The sequence below is a fragment of the Leucoraja erinacea genome, chromosome 15, assembly GCF_028641065.1.
Source record: "Leucoraja erinacea ecotype New England chromosome 15, Leri_hhj_1, whole genome shotgun sequence".
Taxonomy (NCBI): Eukaryota; Metazoa; Chordata; class Chondrichthyes; order Rajiformes; family Rajidae; genus Leucoraja; species Leucoraja erinaceus.
This window is the reverse complement of record NC_073391.1, coordinates 38,019,900-38,034,302: the sequence shown is the minus strand read 5'-3', so window position 1 is coordinate 38,034,302 and position 14,403 is coordinate 38,019,900. Positions and strand designations below refer to the sequence as shown.

At 43.7% G+C, this 14,403-nt stretch overlaps 1 protein-coding gene across 1 annotated transcript in view; it reads left to right on the top strand.

Moving 5' to 3' along the window:
- Positions 1–14,403, top strand: part of arid5b (AT-rich interaction domain 5B) — a 154,560-nt gene that overhangs the window by 78,249 nt on the left and 61,908 nt on the right. The window lies entirely within an intron of this gene.

The following is a 14,403-nucleotide window of genomic DNA, read 5'->3' as shown; positions in this document are numbered from 1 at the left end:
AGCATCACTCCTGACAGCGCATGGCCACAGTTGATTCCCCATGTTCAGTAAACGTGGGAGAAATTAGCTGGGGAAGGCAAACAACTCAGCCATGCTTAGTTTAGTTTAGTTTAAGCATGCACCGCAGAAACAGGCCCTTCGATCCACTGTGTCCGGGCAGACCAGCGATCCCTCTACAATAACACTATCCTCATACTAGGGACAATTTACAATTATACCAAACCAATTAACCTACAAACCTGTACGTCTTAGGATAGGCTGTGGGCCGAGCATCAAAAATGTTCAGAAATCAACTTTTTGATCCATGTCGCGGAACTACATGACATTTTGCACAGATTTAGATAAAATATAATTGAGAAATAAGTCATAACTTGTCAGTGGCAAAAGTTGCACATTAATTAATTAAACTAATTAGAAAATGAGATCGAAAAAGTGCCTTCAAGTGTCCTCTGCCCATATTACCCTTCTTCAGACTGAAGGGTTTTGGCCCGAAACGTTGCCTATTTCCTTCGCTCCATAGATGCTGCTGCACCCGCTGAGTTTCTCCAGCATGTATATATAATCACCAGCCTAATTAATGGGTGAGGGCTGTGCCTCTGGGTTCCCCCATTTACTGAACCCCACTGACTGCCAGTGTGCAGGGTGGGGGTCATGGCTATAGTGGGACTGGGGCAGAAGTGAGGACTAGGGGGACTCTGCCCTTGTTACGAGTGGAGGGATGGGGAGTGAGAGGAGAGTCACGGAGTATAGAAGAGACCCTGGTGAGAGCCTCATCTGTGGTAGAAGAGGGGAACCCCCGTTCGCTGAAGAATGAGGACATCTCCGATGCCCAGGTGTGGAACACCTCATCCTGGGAGCAGATGCGGCGGAGACAGAGGAATTGGGAGTAGGGGATGGAGTCCTCACAGGAAGCAGGGTAGGAAGAAGTGTAGTCCAGATAGCCTTGGTAGTCAGTGGGTTTATAGTGGATGTTGGTCAGTAGTCTATCACCTGCAATGGAGATAGTGAGGTCAAGAAATAGTAGGGAAATGTCGGAAATGGTCCAGGTGTATTTGTGTGCCGGATGGAAGTTAGTGGTGTAATGGATGAAGTCAGCGAGTTGTGTGTGGGTGCAGGAGGTAGCACCAATGCAGTCGTCGATGTAGCGACTATTCTATGTGATGTGTTAAACAAGAATTTATCTCAATAAATCTTTTAAAATTCCCCAGCTTCCACAGGCATCTGGAGAGAGAATTCCAAAATTCCACTGCCTTCATTTGGAGAATATGCCCCAGGCTTCAGTTCTGAAATGAGCTGAATACCTTTTAATTTTGGGATTATTTTCTCTCTTTTTTGTCATTTCCATCTCCCCCTCCAATCCCCATGTGATTAGATTTGCTTTAGCTACCTCATCAAATACTTCTATCAATGTTACCATACTGTTCAGATCACCCTAACGTTTCAATCTCCAGGCTTCCTCCATTATCACTTGCATGTAAACATGACCCTTACAGAAACTGCAACATCCACCTCCAGCCCCTGCGAATGTCTGGCCCATGACAACTCGGAGAGGAGAAGCAGCATTTTGCAATGGACCCTGAGTGAGGGAGGCCTCGTGTAACAACTACAAGTTAGGTCCAGCCACAGTGGCGCAGCAGTAGAGTTGCTGCCTTACAGCGTCGGAGACCCAGGTTCGATCCCGGCTACAGTTTGCACGTTCTCCCCGAGGCCTCGTGGGTTTTCTCCGAGATCTTTGGTTTCCTCCCACACTCTGAAGATGCACAGGTATTGGCTTGGTGTCTGTGTAAATTGGCCCTAGTGTGTGTTAATATGTGGGGGTCGCTGGTCGGTGCAGACTCGGTGGGCCGAATGGCCTGTTTCTGTGCTGTATCTCTAAATTAAACTAAAACTAAGTCGCCCACCTGCTTGTCCCATCAGCCACTTCCTGCCCCCCCCCCTCCCCTCCCCCCCAAAAAAAGACACAAAATGTTGGAAGCACTGTATATCCTTTGCACACCAGCATCTTCAGTTCCTTGTGTCTACTGCTTTCAGTCCCAGTCACTTCAGAACCCCCAAAACTGCAGTGGAAACTGATCATCCTAAATTCCAAGGAATTGCCTCAGTAAAAAGAATGTGCGTAAAGGTACAGTATCCATGGACTGAGAAATAATTTGCAGTGAGTTTTAGTTCTGTTTTGGAGCCCGTGGCAAAAGCGTCATCTCTTTATTCGCACGCCCATTGGTCAAGGTATTCTCTAGCATGTACACTGACCAAACTGATGTATATTTTGGTAATCCACCAACTGCAGTTCCTCGTGTCTATTATTAAATTGGGGTATGTAAGAAGGAACTGGTTGATACCGAAGATAGACACAAAATGCTGGAGTAACTCATGGGGTCCAGCAGCATCTCTGGGTGAAAGGAATAAGTGACATTTCAGGTCGAGACCCTTCAGCAGACTAAGAGTTCAGGGAGAGAGATGCTGCCTGACCCGCTGAGTTACTCCTGCATTTTTGTGTCTATCTAATTAAGTTAGGGGTTGCTTGACTTCTCAAATAGATGTTGTTTGGCGGAGATGTTAAATCAGAGTCCTCTTCTTTCTTTCCGTGGTTCATGTGGACAATAAGTTGCATTGAAGTAATGCCTTCTAAGCTGCTGCACAGAGTTCCAATTAACTAGAATAAAGGAAAAAGATAATCGGAGCAGTGATTTAAAAGTTCAATCAGCTGTTCGAAATCTGAAACAAAAACAGAAAATGTTGGAAACACTCGGCAGATCAGAGAAAGAGAAAAGGTTAATGTTACAGGTCAAAGATCCTTTGTCAGACATCATAATGTGCTATATTGTAAGAGGCAGATTGACTAGTGGAAACAGTTTAGGTGGGAATTCCAGAATGTGCTTTGGGGGCAACGGTTTATAGGGATTTTGGCTGGAAATCTGAAACGAGAGCAGCTCTTCAGTATTTTCCGTGTTTGTTTGCTGTTGTCTCAAATCTTCTGCAATCTTGGCGTCTTGGGTTTTTTCACAGCAAGTATTTTTAAAGTGAAGCCGAAACTAGAGGGAATGTCTGATCGTGGGGAATATGGCAGCCAACTTGCACACAGCCAAACTCCTATAAATAACGAGGTGATAACCACCAGATAATCTAGTGATGTTTAGTGGTGATTGTTGACGGATGAACATCGGCCGGGGCAGTGGTGGAGAACTCCCTGATCATCTTTTTGAGATCATCATTGTTGAATCTTTTATATTTATTGTGAGGGCAGGCATTTTAATCTGGTATTCAGGAAATGAAATCGCCAACACAGTAACACACCTTCACTGCTGCAATTAACAGCCTAGATATTGCTTCTGAAGTGAGTCTAGAGCCCTTAGCCTCCTGACTCAGAGTTACCATATAAGGTGCAATTAACAGATGGTTCACAGAAATGTTATAAAGCAGGCACAACACTGGCCAACATATAATTTTTCCTAAATGGATGTCTGTAGCAAAGAATAAATGGTTCTATTGACAGATGTTAATGGTCTTGGATTGTAAATTTACAGAATTTTTCTTGCTTTTTGCAGGAATGATGATTAATTTGTTGTACTACATTTTTGACAAATGGAAATTTTTAAAATAAATTTCCCCTTTGTCGCACGGTTGATGCAGGCTAAACATTTGTACCCAACTATAGGACTTTTAGTGAGAGTTTGAAGCCACTCTGGGGAACAAATGAAAGTTTCAATAAAATAAATCGATATAACTTTGTATTTCAGACAAAAGCTCCACCGTGTAGAGTCTGGCCTGAACACTAGTGTTCCTGCAGCATTAAATCACCACAAAAAGAGAGCATATATAATCACTAGGGTCTTGACAAAATGAAATATACATGAAGACCATTGCTCAATAGCGATTAAATACCTTCTCAAAAGTCCCAAGCTTCTAGTCCTAGTTACATTATCTGCTAGGCTAGGAATTTAGAGAAAGGTTTCACGCTGTGGATTAATTAAGAATGTTACCAGAATGTGAAGTATTTTCTTTTAGCCACCGCATTTCTAACTGTGCTTTTGATACAATTTGCTTGATGTATCAGCTTTGAGTAATAACTGATTCACTCCGGGATCGTTTCTTGGTGCCTCTTGTCACTTAGTCACAGGAGGACCAAAATAATATCTGGATCACATGTCACTTGTGCCCTGCTTTTTATTTTGCTGCCGCTCTTAGGTGGGATGGTTGCCGAGGGGAAACCGAAAGTGAACTTGAGGCAATGTAATTCGTGGCATTTAAAACAAAGGAATGTATTGCATCTAATATGAGAACTGAGAGCATGAATTTAAAATGGGCAGCATCCTATTGCACTGTAAGACAGGTGATGCGTTTCAGACTGGAAAAAGAATTAAAGTATTCGAAATGATCAATTCACTACTTTTCCATAAAATATTGTCCTAGTTTGCTGACACTGATAATGTGAATTGCTGACATGACTCCAAAAAGCGACTTTTTAACGTGCTGGTAATTAGAAAGATAGATGAAAATAAAATATGTTGGCCATAATCCATTTTTGTACTTTTTTTTACTAAAGCCCATTATAGCAAAAAAAACAACTGCCTCAGAACTTTTAACTGTTAAAGAGTCTAAACGGTATTATTATGAGCAATTTGAATCGAGTCATAATGAATATTTTGAAATTGAAATGAATGTTTTCCATGTAATTTGCCATGTCACTTTATACTTTTCTTTCAACAATTCATCAAAGGCACAAGCAGATAAGGCAGCCCTTCAACATGGACAAAAGATTCTGTGCTCAAGTCTAGATAAAACTGAAACTAAATACTGCAGAATTGGTTTGCTGTAAGAACTAATCCTGGAACTTATTGAATGTAGAAAGCAGGAGGGGCTACTCAATCTGTCCTGCCTTTTTTATGCTATATCAATAATTTTTGAATTGCATTTAATTATAGTCTTGCTACAAAGCTGTAAAGACTTGAAGGAAAGCCTCAACTCCAAAGATGTTTAGTCTTTGCAGCATCAAGTTAATTTGGGAATCCAGCCAAGCAAAATACATTACAAAGGGTTCTGTGTGTTTTTGAAGCATTTCAATAATGACTTAGAAAATAAGTATTCTGCTTTTTCTAATTATACATCTAGTTTAACGTTTTTTTTTTAAATTTCTCTGAATATGATCTAATCTTTCAAGTTAACTGTGCTTGCTCTATTTTACATGGTTGCATCACTTTTTACAGCTGCATTTGCCATGAGGCAACCAGATTTGGGTTTGTACCTATTTTGTGCATTGCTACAGCATTGCAGGTTGCAGCAGAGGAGGCCACTTGCTCCATCAAGCTGATGCTATCGCTAGAGAAGAGCAATGCAACCATTCTCAGTCAACTACCCTCTCCCCGCTGCACTACATAAGGTCATAAGTGATAGGAGAAGAATTAGGCCATTCGGCCCATCAAGTCTGCTTTGCCAGTCAATCGTGGTCAATCTATCTCTCTCTCTGAACCCCATTCTCCTGCCTTTTCCCCATAACCTCTGACACCTGTACTTATCAAGAATCTATCTATCTCTGCCTTAAATATATCCATTAATGGCATCCACAACATTCTGTGGCAAAGAATTCCACAGATTCATCACCCTCTGACTAACGAAATTCCTCCTCATCTCCTTCCTAAAGGAATGTCCTTTAATTCTGAGGCTATGACCTATTGTCCTTGACTTTCCCTCTGGTGAAACCATCCTCTCTACATCCACTTTATCCAAACCTTTCATGTACCTTCCTATCAAGTATTTATCCAGTTCTCTTGGAAAGACCAAAATTGAACTGGGCTCCTGTGCTCTCCTTGACAATGCATTCCAGACCCAATCATTTGCTGCATGAAAAACGTTTCAAATTGACACCTCTTTGATTCTTTTGCTGACTATATTCATTATACATACTCGTTCTTGACCCTTCTATCTTTGGAAACATTTTCTCTATCTAATCTCTCGGGATGCTTCATGATTTTAAATACTGCTATCTGATCCCCTTTCAACCTTTCTTCCAAGAAACACAACCCAAGTTTCTTCAGTTCATCCACAGAACTAAATCATTGGAATCGGTCATTGTTGGAATCCTTCTAGGTTATGTTTTTTAACTCTTTTTAATTTTACAAAAATGCGAGGCCTTGATCTGTACAATAATTGGTCTCAAACCAGTGTTGTGGAAAGGTTCAGCAAGACAAACACACAAAACAAGACAGATTTGTTTCCTGAGATCCCAGAAATTTGTGTTAGACAATTGGAAGCAGAACTAATGTGTGTGAAGGAACTGCAGATGCTGGTGTATACTGGAGATAGTCACAAGAAGCTGGAGTAACTCTGCGGGACAGGCAGCATCTCTGGAGAGATGGAATGGGTGATGATTCGTGTCAAGACCATTCAGGGTCTAGACCCAAAACGTCACCCATTCCTGCTCTCCAGAGATGCTGCCTGTCCCACTGAGTTACTCCAGCTCCTTGTGTCTATCTGCAGCAGGACTAATCTGTGCAACACCATCATGTGACCCATTGTTTGGTCAGGATGAGTTGGATGAAGTCCTTTATGGGCCATCGTGGGGCAGGAGGCTGTTCAGGCTTTGGCTGCAGAGTCTTGCATTCCTTAGAGCCCAGTGCACAATCATTTTCTAAATGCTCAAACAGGAAACCATCTGCTGACCTTTTCTAAGGTAGGTAACCCTCCTGCATCATGGGATTCAGAAATCTGACATTAATTTCCTACTGTGAGCAACCATGGAGACAAATTGATGTGGAATTGTCACAGTGAATACTCAAAAGGTGAATCAGATTTATCTTATTACCTTCCTATATTAGTGTTAGAGATTGTGGTTCAATTTGATTAAGGCACTGGGTGATAATTCTCTATCAATTAAATTATTATTTTCTTGGGTTGAATAAATGTGTTCAAACCCGTTTCTTCCTGGCACTATTTACCACATGGAAGCCCGATCCTTGTAGGCATTTCTAGTTTCCTTCTTTGTTTGTCAGTCCCTCTGGTTTGGGGCTTCCGTTGCAGTTTTATAGTCTCTGAGGTGGTTGATAAGGCATTTGGGAACCATAGTGTCATGTATTAAGATGGCAATACGACTCCGGTTTTGGTACTGGATTAGAAACCTCAAGATAGACACAAAATGCTGGAGTAACTCAGCGGGACAGGCAGCGTCTCTGGAGAGACGGAATGGGTGATGCTTCGGGTTGAGACCCTTCTTCAGACCCAGAGTAATCACTAGGCCTGGATTCTTGTTGTATACTTGTATCTTTAAGCGAGACCACGTTTGTTTCTGAAAAGTCTTCATTGGTGGTTCACTGCTATACTTAAGTAGCTCCTGGTTTAGAAACCTAGGAAATAGATGCAGGAGTAGGCCATTTGGCCCTACGAGCCAGCGAGCCCATTCAATATGACCATGGCTGATTATCCAAAATCAGTTCCTCATTCCTGCTTTTTCCCCATATCCCTTGATTCCGTTAGCCCTATGAGCTATATCTAACTCTCTCTTGAAAACATCCAGTGAATTAGCCTCCACTGCCTTCTGTGGCAGAGAATTCCACAGATTCACAACTCTCCGGATGAAAAAGTTTTTCCTCATCTCAATCTTAAATGGTCTATCCCTTATTCTGTGACCCCTGGTTGTGGACTTCCCCACCATGGGGAACATTTCTCTTGCATCTAGCCTGTCCAATCCCTTAAGAATTTAATGTTTCTATAAGATCTTTAAAATACACCAAATATTTTTCTTAAAAATTTTCATTTGTGGTTCTCTGCTATTATTAGGCAGCTTCTGGTTTACGCTTAAACTCCCTCTGAAGTAGGCTTTGCCAGCCGCTCAGTTGGCAGCACCTTGCCAAGTAAACAAGGGATAAGCAAAAGATAAAGCAGGCCTTGCCAGTGTCTTTCCACAACCTGTGAGTGAATAACAAGCAATGAAACATTTGTCAAGACCAGATGGAATGAAATCAATGTCTGTTTATCCCGTTCAATTTTTTATGTTTTATATGCACATCAGCAGAGAAATCTGATGGTGTGAGAATGGAGAATTTCCATCTATATGATTGACTTCAAAGTAAATTGATAAGGAATACAATTCAGGTTTGGATTTACCCAAAGGAATAAAGAATGAAGAAACGTAAAGTCAGGCATTCTAACAAGATAAACACCACCTGTACAGCAAATGAAGTTTAAAACCGATGGAATTAAATACATTTCTGTTGTACTATTGGTATGTCATTGCATCTGGCTTTCAGTTGTACGTTTTAAAGTATATTGCAATAAATGAGAGTAGTTGTGACCTAATGTAGGGTCAGTGCAAAAATGCTGCTTTTCACATTTCTTTTTCTAAGATAGCTCGGCAGCTGAATTCTTAACATGAAACATGAAACCTATTTGAAAAGATATTAATCACAGCATCTGGTATTTTACTTTCTGTGAGTTAAACCTGAAGTTTTTGCAGGCAAATGTTAGCTCAAGTGTTATATACTTAACTGAGTCAACAGTGTGATTTGCCTGCCCAATTTAATCACACACACACACACACACACAACACAAAAAAAGGAATGAGCCAAGAACTGAAAGCCTAGAGACTTGTGTTAATATCACCTCACTCATGATCTTTACAGCTAGGCATGAATTTGCAGGCATTCCACTTAAAATAATTTCTTTGTGACTGAAGGATGTGTTTAATAATAGTTTTCGTTGTCAGTTTCCAGCTGTGACTTCACATCTGTAAAATATGCTGCTGAAGTAGAGAAAATCATTTGAAACCCTGAAACCTTTTTCACAACTTGATTGGCAATTCTCAAGTAAGATTGCCAATTCCCTTCCTGGCTGGGTTAAAGGCCCATTACGAAAAGATTATGTTTGGGTTGATCAAGCACCTATTAGAGTGAGCTGCAAAGCATGTTTAACCTCACCAATTTGCAGAATGTACATGTAATGGGTGTTTAACCCAGCCAATAAAGAGATTACAGTTGTGATATTATGCTACAAAACCAATGAACATATTGTTCATCAAATGGTTGTTTTACAGTCATTTGACAAGCTGTACACGTCCAGGTAGAAATGGTTGAAATATATTTAAAAATGGGCATTAAATATTATGTTTAGTTCATGAATTTTAACGAGAAACAGGCTCCTTTTCTGTCCCATGTAGCCTTGGGTGAATTTGTGATGTCCTTGGTATCTCTGTGTAGTTTGATTTGTGTTTGAAATTTGATTCATTTTCACAAAAGACAAACAGCAGTGTTAAGAAAATAGTCTTTAAAATTTGCAAAACTTGGCAAGAACAGATTATTTGATTTTTCAGAGAGAAGGGATAAGGTATAAACTCTGTTCTGAAACATTGCATTTCCCAAAAAGTTGTTGAAGAATCAAACTTTGATTAATTTCTGATGTGATCATTTTTCAATTTCTACACAAGTCTAGTCTGAAGCAACATGTGTGCATTTGTTCGAGGCAGCTAGCAGTAATTTACTGGAAAATACATAAGAATGACATCAGAGAAAAATCACCTACAGATTGCTAGCAGTTTATTTTCCAGTAAATCAGTATACGTCCTTTTTTTAAAAACCAAATGCTTTATTGACCTTATTAGACACTTTCAACTAATTCAGAAAATGAACCAATGTTATATTTATGTAATGTTGCTTCGAAAAAAAACCCAGCATGTTATTTGCAGTTAGTCACTCATCTAAGGAAGGCAAATTTAATGCTAGCATTTATATCAAGAGGACTGGAATACAAAAACAGAGATGTATTGCTGAGGCTGGTCAGGCTGCATTTGGAGTACTGTTAGCAAATTTGGGCTCCTTATCTGAGGAAGTTTTGCAAATTTGGGCCCCTTATCTGTGCTGGCTCTGGAGAGGGTCCAGAGGAAATTTACAAGAATGATTCCAGGAATGAGTGGGTTAGTAAATGATGAGCATTTGACAGCACTGGACCTGTACTCGCTGAAGTTTAGAAGGTTGAGGGGGAACCTCATTATTACAGAATAATGAAAGGCATAGAGAGAGTGGATAATAATATAAATATAATAATATTTATTTATATAGCACTTTTCAACAAAACCAGTATTTGAACCAAAGTGCTTTACAGAGATTGATTAAATTAATTGAACAGATCAATGCAATAAATCCATACAAATCAAAAAAAGAGAAAAAAGAGAAAAAGAAAAAAGACACAGAAACAGTACACCATAGAAATCAACATGAAACGTCCCCCCACAGCAGAATTCACTGTGAGGGAAGGCACCAAAAATATCCAGTTCTCCCCCTCATAGTCCACCCGAGGTCGGGGCCTATATCTGGCCTCCTCAGCCAGCCCGGTGTCTTCAGGCCCTCTTGCCGTGAAGCTGGATCATCGGCGTCGGTGAACATCCATCAGCGGCCAGGACTGAAGCGGCCGCTTCCCCCCCGAAGACTGCAATGACCAAAGTTCACAGGCCGCGCCGGCCGAACCCCCGACACTGGCGATCTCGGATCCCAGGCTCCGCGGTGCCGTCAACGGTCACAGTGCCCCGGAGATTACCGCAAGGCGACCCGGTAAGGCATCGCCCGCTCCTTGTAGATGTCCCAGCATCTACACCGCCGTCGAAGCTGCAGTCCCCGCAGGAAACGCCGCTCCAGCGCTGCTCCAGTTTGACTAGGCCGCACAGAGAGGACGAAGATGCGGTTCGGAGAAAAACCGCATCTCCGACCAGGTAGGACTGGGGTTAAAAATAATTTCCCCCTTCCCCTCCCCCACCCACCACATAAAATAAGACCTCCAATAAACACCTGATATGAACAGGACTAAAAATAAAAATAAATAAGGGTGAAAGGACGGACAGCAGGAGGAGCGGCCATACACAACGGCGCATCACCCCCGCTGTCCGCCATCTTGAATATTGGATGTGGAAAGGATGGTTCCACTTGCGGGAAAGTCTAGGACCAGAGGTCATAACCTTAGAATTAAAGGGTGCGCTTTTAGAAAGGAGGTGAGGAGGAACTTCTTTAGTCAGAAGGTAGTTAATCTGTGGCACATTGCCACAAAGGGCTGTGGAGATCAAGTTAGTGGATATTTTTAAGGCATAGATAGACAAATTCTTGATTAGAACGGGTGTCAAGGGTTATGGGGAGAAGGCAGAGATCAGCCATGATTGAATGGCGGAGTAGACTCGATGGGCCGAATGGCCTAATTCTACTCCTATAACTTGTGAACTTGTGACTTGGATATAAGTTTGCATATGATGGTCGAGTCATAGATGTTCCAGAGCAAGTTGCCCACCTGGAAGCTCTTAACAGTCAAATGTAGAAGCAAGGAACTGCAGATGCTGGTTTACAGAAAAAGACAAAGTCCTGGAGAAGGTAGACAAAAATGCTGGAGAAACTCAGCGGGTGAGGCAGCTTCTATGGAACAATGAAAATAGGCAACGCTTCGGGTCGAAACCCTTCTTCAGACTGATGTGAGAGTGGAGGGGTGGGAAGAAGAAAGGAAGAGGTGGAGACAGTGGGCTAAGGGAGAGCTGGGAAGGGGAGGAGAAAGCAGGGACTATCTGAAATTGGAGGTCAATGTTCATACCGCTGTGGTGTAAACTGCCCAGGCGAAATATGAGGTGCTGCTCCTCCAATTTACGGAAGGCCTCATTCTGGCCATGGAGGAGGCCCAGGCCAGAAAGATGGGATTCAAAATGGGAGGGCGAGTTGAAGTGTTGAGCGAGCCACCGGGAGATCAGGTTGGTTATTGCGAACCGAGCGGAGGTGTTGGGCGAAGCGATCGCCAAGCCTACACTTGGTTTCACCAATGTAGAGCAGCTGACACCTGGAGCAGCGGATGCAATCGATGAGGTTGGAGGAGGTGCAGGTGAACTTCTGCCGCACCTGGAAAGACTGCTTGGGTCCTTGAATAGAGTCAAGGGGGGAGGTAAAGCATTTCCTGTGGTTGCAAGGGAAAGTGCCAGGAGAAACGTTTTTTAGTGGGAAGGGACGAATTGACCAGAGAGTTATGGAGGGAGCGGTTTCTGTGGAAAGAGGAGATGGGAGGATGTGGCCAGTGGTGGGATCCCGTTGGAGGTGGCGAAAATGTTGGAGGATTATTTGTTGTATGTCATGCTGGTGGGGTGGAAGGTGAGGACAAGGGGGACTCTGCCCTAATTGTGAGGGGGGGGGGGGGGGGGTATGGGGAGTGAGAGCAGAGTTACGGGGTATAGAAGAGACCCTGGTGAGAGCCTCATCTATAGTAGGTATTTGTAGATTCCAGTGGGCGGCGCGACTGACATCGCAGCGACCTCTGCAGTCTGTCTGTCTTTGTTAAATTTTATTGTCCTGTTGAGGGTATTGTTTGTTGTGGGTTTTTAACCGTGTATGTGTGGAGGGCGGGGGAAACTTTTAAATCTCTTCCCTGTACGGGGACCCTACCTTTTCCCTGTCGGGTCTCCGTTGTTGTTGGGGCCTGGCGCCGTGGAGCAGCCTCCAGCCGGAGCGTGCTGGGGGCTCAAGTCGCGGAGCCGGCGGAGCTGCAGACCATCGTGGAGCTGGCCGGCTTCGGAGCGTGGAGAGCTGCGACGGCGCGCTGCTGCGACCCGACTCCGGTGGACGGCGACACTGGGAGCTCGCGGGTCCCCGGGGGGAGACCGCTTTGGGGGGCACCAGCAACGGCGACTTCTCCCGCCCGAATTGCGGGGTTGAAGGTAACCTGGAGCGGAACCTTACATTGCCCGGCGCGGCTTAAACAGCCGCGGGACTTGCTAGCGCCCGCCGGGGGCTCCCAACGTCAAGACCCGGAGAAGGGCCTTGCATCGCCCGGCGCGGCTTTAAATGGCCGCAGGCCTTTCTAGCGCCCGCCGGGGACTTTGACTTTCACTTTGGCATCGGGAGAAGAAGGGAGAGCGGGGAAGAGACAATACTTTGCCTTCCATCACAGTGAGGAGGAGATTCGCTGTGATGGATATTTGTGTGGATTGTGTTGGTGTGTGTCTTGGTTCTTCTCTTGCTGTATGACTGCAGAAAGCAAATTTTGTTTGAACTTCATGTGAGGTTCAAATGACAAATAAACGGTATTGTATTGTATTGTAGTAGAAGAGGGGAACCCCCTTCCCTGAAGAATGAGGACCTCTCTGATGCTCTGGTGTGAAACGCCTCATCCTGGGTGCAGATGCGGCGTAGACGGAGGAATTGGGAGGAGGGGATGGAGCCCTTACAGGAAGCAGGGTGGGAAGAAGTGTAGTCCAGATATCCATGGGAGTGAGTGGGTTTATAGTAGATGTCGGTCAGAAGTCTATCACCTGTGATGGAGATAGTGAGGTCAAGAAATGGTAGGGAAATGTCGGAAATGGTTCAGGTGTATTTGAGTGCCAGATGGAAGTTAGTGGTGAAATGGATGAAGTCAGTGAGTTGTGGGTGGGTGCAGGAGGTGGCACCAATGCAGTCGTCAGTGTAGCAGAGGTAGTTTGGAGATAGGGCCATCGTACGCCTCGAACAAATATTGTTCGACATACCGTACAAAGAGGCAGGCATAGCTTGGGCCCATGAGTCTTTCTTACAGTTTGGCTATCGTCCCAACCAATTGTTCAAGCGCTTTCGATTGCAACATGCACCTTAATTTAGTTCAACAAAGAAACTGACAAGTTACTAAAGAACCTTTGTACCAAACGCCTTGTATTTGGAGAAAATGGGAGGAGTCAAACGAAAAGTTGTTAAGGGTAGGGGCCAGCTCCGCTAGGTGGAGGGGATTGGTTGGTTCTGCTGTCGAGGAAGAAACGGAGGGCTTTAAGATCCTCCTGGTGGGGGATGGAGGTGTAGAGTGACTGAACATCCATGGTGAAGATGAAGGAATCGGGGGGCCTGGAAAACAGAAGTCATGGAGTAAACGAAGAGCATGTGATGTGCCTTGGACATAGGTAGGGAGGGATTTAATCAGGGGGGATCGGATGGAGTCGAGGTATGTGGGAATAAGTTTGGTGGGACACGAACAGGCAGAAACAATGGGCCTGCCAGGAAAGTCGGGTTTGTAGATTTTGGGGAGAAGGTAAAATCGGGCCGTGCGGGGCTGGGGAACGATGAGGCTGGAGGCTTGGGATGGCAGGGAGCTGGAAGTGATGGGGTCAGTGATAGTGTTAGTAGTCCTGGAGTAACTCAGTGGGTCAGGCAGCATCTCTGGAGAAGATGGATAGATGACGTTTCGGGTCAGCACCCCTTCCCCAGACTGATCTATACATGCTCCTTGTGTTACTGAGTAACATATGAGTGAAACATTGATTTTGTTTTTGCATGATTCCACTATAACTAGGGTCTGAAGTGTGCAATCTGTAAACTTGATTGGAAATAAATAAACAGTGGGAGGGTGGGGTTGGGATTATTTTTCAGCTGGAAGAAATCTGAAGTATGAGGGGAAGCCACTTCTTATTTTTTGCATTAAAGAATGTAAGAACAAGCA